At 39.9% G+C, this 6,507-nt stretch overlaps 1 pseudogene across 1 annotated transcript; it reads right to left on the bottom strand.

The window, feature by feature from the left end:
* Positions 1-650: 650 nt before the first annotated feature.
* LOC104599738 (anthocyanidin 3-O-glucosyltransferase 2 pseudogene) lies at positions 651-2,591 on the bottom strand (annotated as a pseudogene). Its single transcript, XR_016078934.1, has one exon. The product of XR_016078934.1 is annotated as an anthocyanidin 3-O-glucosyltransferase 2 pseudogene (transcript).
* Positions 2,592-6,507: the final 3,916 nt, after the last annotated feature.

Below are 6,507 nucleotides of genomic sequence, written 5' to 3'. Positions count from 1 at the left end.
GTTTGGCAACTGTAGCAGCTTTAGTGAGCATGTAGCTACTGGTACTGAAGACGAGCGCCGACTAATGGTGCCAGATTTGGCAAGGATATGTGGAGGGCTCGAAGGTGAGGGTGAGCTCTTTGATGCTTTCAATGATGCTATCGTTTTTAGTTCATCGCCTTCTATCTCGGATCAACTGTTCATCTGTGGAGGACTCAAAGGTCGACGGATCAACTGTTTAGTTCTTTCTCTCCACAACAACTAATGAGTTTTTTCAATAAAATTTCTTTTTCGTGAAAAAGAAAACATTACCTGGAGATGGAGATTAGCAAGCTAACCAATCTCTATTCGTCTGTTGGTTTTCAGCAAAACTCACACTCAGACCACTGTCTCTACTGTCTATCAACGGAGAGGTTTTAGGGATGGTATTTTAGGAATAGATGTTGCATTTTTAGGAATGGAGGTGGGATTTTTGATAAATATATTGGACATGATATCAAAAAGTTAAAAAATGTTAACGGTAAGGATAGACTACTCAATTGTCAAAAATAATATGGATAGCCTTAGTCAATTTTGTAAAAGTAAGGATACACTTTGTAAATTAAAGGTTTAAGAAATTTACCTTTATCTTATTCTAAAAAAATTAAATATTTTTTCGGTTCACTCGATTATTTTGAAACATAACTGATTTTATTTATTAAATAACCAAACTTGATCATTTATTTTGTAAAATGTCAGTTAAAAGTCATAAGATCCTTTCAATTACATCATGAATCAATCGTCCCAACGAGACGAACGAAGATCCCCCCTGTGCCACTGCTTTTCTGCTTCTTTCTTGTATCTCCTTGACTTTCCTTCTTACCTCGTTGTCACCGTCCATCATAATCCTAACTCCTCTCTCTACGTCCTCCGCTTTGACGAAATCATCACCGTTCCTTCTACTGACACAACCCATCTCTACCGCCAATCCCAGCTCCATGACCAGCCGAAACGCATTGAGCTTCTGCTCCGCGTATAGTGGCCACACCAGAATCGGTACGCCGAACCACAAGCTCTCCAAGATCGAGTTCCATCCGCAGTGAGAAAGGAAGCCACCGGTGGCCGGATGAGCCAGGACTTCCACTTGTGGGCTCCATCCACACACCAAACCTCTCCCTTCCGTCCGATTCAAGAATCCGTCCGGCAGAACCTCCTCCAGATTCGTGTAGCTGTAATCGCTCGGAGGAGCAAATCTGGATTTTGATGGCTCAGGCTGACGCAGGGACCAGAGGAATCGGTAACCGCTTCGCTCGAGCCCCAGAGCTATCTCCTTCGTCTGAGATACACTGAAGCTACCTCTACTGCCGAAGCATAAGAAGATAACCGATGACGGAGGCTGCTGATCGAGCCACCTCATGATCTTGTCGAATTGGGGCCGGTTCGACGGTGAGTGGAACTTTCCGTTGAGGTCCAGCAATGGTCCAACCGGATACACCGGCGGGATCTGACTGTCGACCTTGAATGAGTGGATGGCGTGAGGCTCGATCTCGACGAACGTATTTACGATAATACCCTTCGTTCTTCTGAAATTCCGAGCGTGAGTGAGCATCCATACGTACCCATTTTCTTTGTTGTTCAGCAAAACCTTAGGCAAGACGAGCGGAGGAACCGAATTGACGAAACTCGGGATTACCAACTCACCTGGGTAGTCTTTCAAATCTTCGGTTATGTCTGTAACGAGGTTGGGGAGGTGGAGCATGACACCCAGCATGGCTGCACCAGAAGTGAAATAGAGGTAAGCAGGGATGCCGAGCTCGTCTGCGAGGTCGACAATGGTGGTGGAGAAGAGATCGACGACCAACCCGGCGAGTCGAACGGAGTCGGTGGAGATGCGCTGAGTGATAGCATCTTTGACAAATGTTATGTGCCTGTCCATGAACTGAGAAATAAAAGACTCTCCCGACAGATTCTCCATTCCAGAAAGGTCCACACGGGGGAGGCTGATTAATCGGACCTGGGTGAGGGTGGAGTCGAGTGATTCTGTGTAGGGTGAGGTTGCGGTTGCCGGAAGCGTGAGGACGGTGGCGGACAGCCGATCATCCCTCTCGACAAGGCGCTGTGCAAGTTCCACCGTCGATACCAGGTGCCCGATTCCCCGCGATGGGAAGAAAATCAGCTCTGCTTTCTTCATCTTTCTCTCTCTAGCCAGAGGGCTGAGAGGGAGTGACCGAATCGACCCACTAGGCGGTAGGCACTAGATAGACAGAGTCATTGTCATCTACGGAATCAGTGGTCCACAGAAATTAAAACGTGGGACGTTGGCAACTTTAGGGCTCTAATACCAATAAATATAATATTTAAAAAATAAATAAATATAGATTAATTTTTAAAAATAATATTAATTAAGAACAAAAATACTGTTCATCTTCTTCATCTTGCAATTCATCCATCAGTACTATCGTTTGCCACCGCCTCTACCTCTGCCCATCTCTGACAATATTGCCAGAGACAGAAGTAGAGGTGGCGGCATTGGGTAGAGGAATGACCACCAGTGCCACCGCCACCTCTGCCTCCACCCACTTCCAACAACGTTGCCAAAAGCGGAGGTGGTGGCATTGGACATACATGAATGATCACCGGTGTCATCACCGTCGCCGCTTCTGTCTCTACCCACCTCTTACAACGTTGTCGAAGGCAGAGGAATGGGCAAAGATAGGTGGAGGCATTGTCGAAGGCGGCGGCGGATGATGACACTGATTAATAGATTGAAAGAAGAAGAAGATGAATAATATTTTTGCATTAAATTGATATTATTTTTAAAAAAATTAATCTATTTTTAATTTTTTTTAAATATTACTTTTATTGATATAAGGCCCAAAAGTTACCCTAATTCTCCACCACCTTCCTCCGAGTCCACTTAAAATTTTGACACGATACGTCATATTCTGCTTGACTCAGCCCGATCGATCCAGTTCGAAATTTTACACGAGTAAAGCATGGCTTCAAAACTCCAGAATCTTTTATTTTCGGATGGGCCTAGGTCTGGACACGTGTATGATGGAGGCGCTACAATCTAAGAGGAGCGAAATATAACTCATTCTTATTACGGAATTGATTGAGAGAGAGAAAGATGGACCTTGTGACGGACTCTCTGGCAAAGCCGATTTTGGGCCCAGACGAAAGGCTGGATCCAATTAACCCGAGAGGGTGAAGGGCCCATATTAGTGTTAAGCCTGTAGCGGCTGTCGGAGGCAGACGGCCCACTGAGTGGTCTATGGCTTTGGTTCTTGTTAATAACATCTGGAAGAAGTTCAAGGAGAAGATTGTGGAGCCCAAAAAAGAGTTAAAAAATAAACTTACAGAGCTGATAAATTGACTTTCGGGTATGGTAGCTTCTTAGAAGTGGGTGGTTCAGTCAATTGGTCAATAGACTCAATACAGCTCAATCAACGCGAAATAAAACCATTTTAGCTTTTGTTTTTTTTTTTCATGGGACTATATGGTTTTATTTTTATGATTTTAAAACTGGACGGAAATAAAACCATTTTAACCACTAGTTCCTAAGTGAAATGGTCTGATCGTTTGGTTCAAACCCAAGTCGGATGGTTTTAGATCTGTGACTAATCTCCGGATCAACCAATCCAACCGTTCGGTCTGGTTCAGTTTCCAAAACCATTACAACAGGATAGTTAATCACCTTAACCCCTACCAAACCCTAATGACAATGGGATTTGATTACTAGGGTGCGTGGTTTGTGAGGAAGCCAAAAGTGAGAAATTCTAATATGTGGACAAAGTGGTTAAAGCAGGATCTACATTTTGAAAATTTCAGTCTTGCGATGGAAGTTACCTTAAAATAATAAGATCATGATCATCTTTAATTACTCAACAGTCTTAAGCAAAGTTAGGAATTAGTGAAGGAGTCATATATCTATTATATGCTTACACATTGAAATGCGTTTGGAATACAAGGTTTTTTCGTTTTCTTTTTCATTTTGAAGGCCGAATACAAGTTATTTAGAGAGAAGATTTTAATTAAAGTAAAGAAATAAGAATCATGAAACTTGTTAGCATAGTTGGAAGCTGGCCCAAAGGGGTTTAATGTCTTACAAATTTGAGACCAAATTTACACATCCTTGTGAAGCATTTTGACAACTGTCTTACAAATTTATTTTGATTCGTTCCGGAGGTAAGGTGAAAGTAATTATGGGAAAAGTGTCAAAACATTTATCGAGTGCTTGTTCAGCGCTACCCGGATTTGACTAATCCACTAATCCAAATCCAGGGGCCGTTTGAAGTAGAAATGTGGCAGGGCCTCATAAATAATCCAGAACATGCCCTATTTGTTCTTTCGCATATAATAAGTGTATGATTTTGAAAATCGGACTGGATCGGACGGTCCGACTGATTGATCCAAAAATCAGTCAGACGACCAGTTTCATTTCACCCTAAAATTGCTCTTGGGCCAGAAACAGTTGATTTAGTCATTAATCCACTGACCTGAGAAGTTGAACTGTAAATTTGGATAATGATTTATAGTCATTTTTTATTTTAATTATTTTTTTAGCTTTTTAATTTTTAAATCAAAACAGCCTATATATTTGACCCCAGAACCAGTCCTCAAAACGATTTTGTGTTCAATCCAATTTTTGAAACCTAAAATAAATATATATAAATGCAAAATATTAATTTATCAATTATAAAATCATATATATAATTTTTATCAATCTTAGATTTTAATTCGACCGAATGGAATTAAATCCGCATCCAATAAGGTTATTAATTGGACTCAATGCATGGATACTTTCATCCCGACCACTTTTTGATTTTGAAAATGCATTTGGTTAGACACATGTCCTAGGACTCGGTAGAGACAAGTATTGCCCATGATCCACTTATGGCCTAAAGGAGGCCAGTAAAAAAATGGGAGAATGACAGTTCAGCCCAGGGTCAGAATTTGTAGATTTAAAGTACATTTGGTGTAGGTGCCAGCTTGGAATTGATGCTAATTCACGGACAAATATAATTGCATAGATTGTGGGTTTTTGACATTTTGAATGTTTATAGTTTTGCAATGGAAATCAGAAATCTGCATTAGGCCTGTCCGTACTTCTAACTCAACTCAATGGATGTTAGCATATCACACGGTCCTCAAAAGTCAAAATAGAAATATGCAATAAGATTTTTTTTATGAAATTTAAATCTATACTACTTAAAAAAAGTACATAGCATGAAGAATATTTGAAATTTTGTGAGGACAATTTATTCTTCCATATTTAATTTTATTGATAAAAAATGAGGGCGAATAGGGTAATTGGTTATTGATATAAAATGAATTGAAAAGAGGTAATTTTAAGATATTTAATACATTTAATTCTATCTCACTAAATCTAACATTTAAGGCATTAACTTTAATTCATCTCCTTTGAATCATATATTTAAGATATTTTGTTTCTTCTCATCAATTTGTTTATGAGAAAACAATGTCTTTTTTTGTTGCTAGGAAACATTGCTGCCAAGTAGGACGTTTCTTAGGGCAACAGCAACGCCTTCTGTTTGGTACCAGTGATCCATATCTGTTTTCAGCACCGGTACCCATTATAAGAAGTCCACGTCACTTCCACATCATGTCCTCGTTAGCAGCAACGAGCTTCAAAATTGAGAAAACGTCGAATTCGGCATTTCCCCTTACCATGCTTTCTTGATTTCCAAAGCCTGGTTTAGAATAAAAATTGGTTCCAAACATGTTACCGTTTTCTAAAGCACCGAATTTTCCAACGTAGCACTGATGTGTCACCATTTTCTAGAGTAACGATATCGATGCCAAACACCACCTTAGTTATCAAAAAAAAAAGGATTTGTTTCTTTTATTTATTTAGACTCAATTTAGAAAGAATACACATATTACAGTACAAATATATACAAAATAATACAGAGTACAAGGTTCTGCACCCTACAAATTTGTATTTATACTCCTTCCAAACTGAGCCTTACTTTTTATTACATGATAGGACGAGAGAACTGGGTTGCAGTCTTGCGGACAAAGCAAGGTGCACGTAAGGTCCAGTGACCTTATAGTAGAGAGTTTGTAGTGATTTATTGGGAATTTGCTGTTAGGCACGCTGTGCATAAAAGGCTGCATAACCAATCACACAAGTGAATGCCAGTGTATTATTAAAACCCACATTTGTTTGTATGAAATATTGACGTGTTCACTCAAGATCGGTTACGCAGCCTTTAACACACATTGATGTGTTCACTTGGCTACGTAACCTTTAACAGACGTTGTGGCTAGCAGCAACCTTAACCGATGCAAGCAATGTCTCTTTGAACTTCAAACGACAATGATTAGAGGAGCTGAGGAAGAAAAAGTTTGTTTGAGAGAAGGAAACAATGAAATAATGGTAAGAATGGGAAGAACATGAAGGGTGATACAAGAGAAGAGAAAAGAAGAAAAACGGATACAATGGAAGAAATTAGATTTGGAAAGGAAAGAGAAAATTTGATTGAGAGGGGGAAGAAGGAAACTCTTTTGAGAAGTTTTTACTTC

Source organism: Nelumbo nucifera, chromosome 7 (genome assembly GCF_055504915.1).
Source record: "Nelumbo nucifera cultivar China Antique chromosome 7, China Antique-T2T, whole genome shotgun sequence".
Classification (NCBI taxonomy): Eukaryota; Viridiplantae; Streptophyta; class Magnoliopsida; order Proteales; family Nelumbonaceae; genus Nelumbo; species Nelumbo nucifera.
Note: the sequence above shows the minus strand (reverse complement) of the source record. Positions and strands in the feature narration are given on the sequence as shown.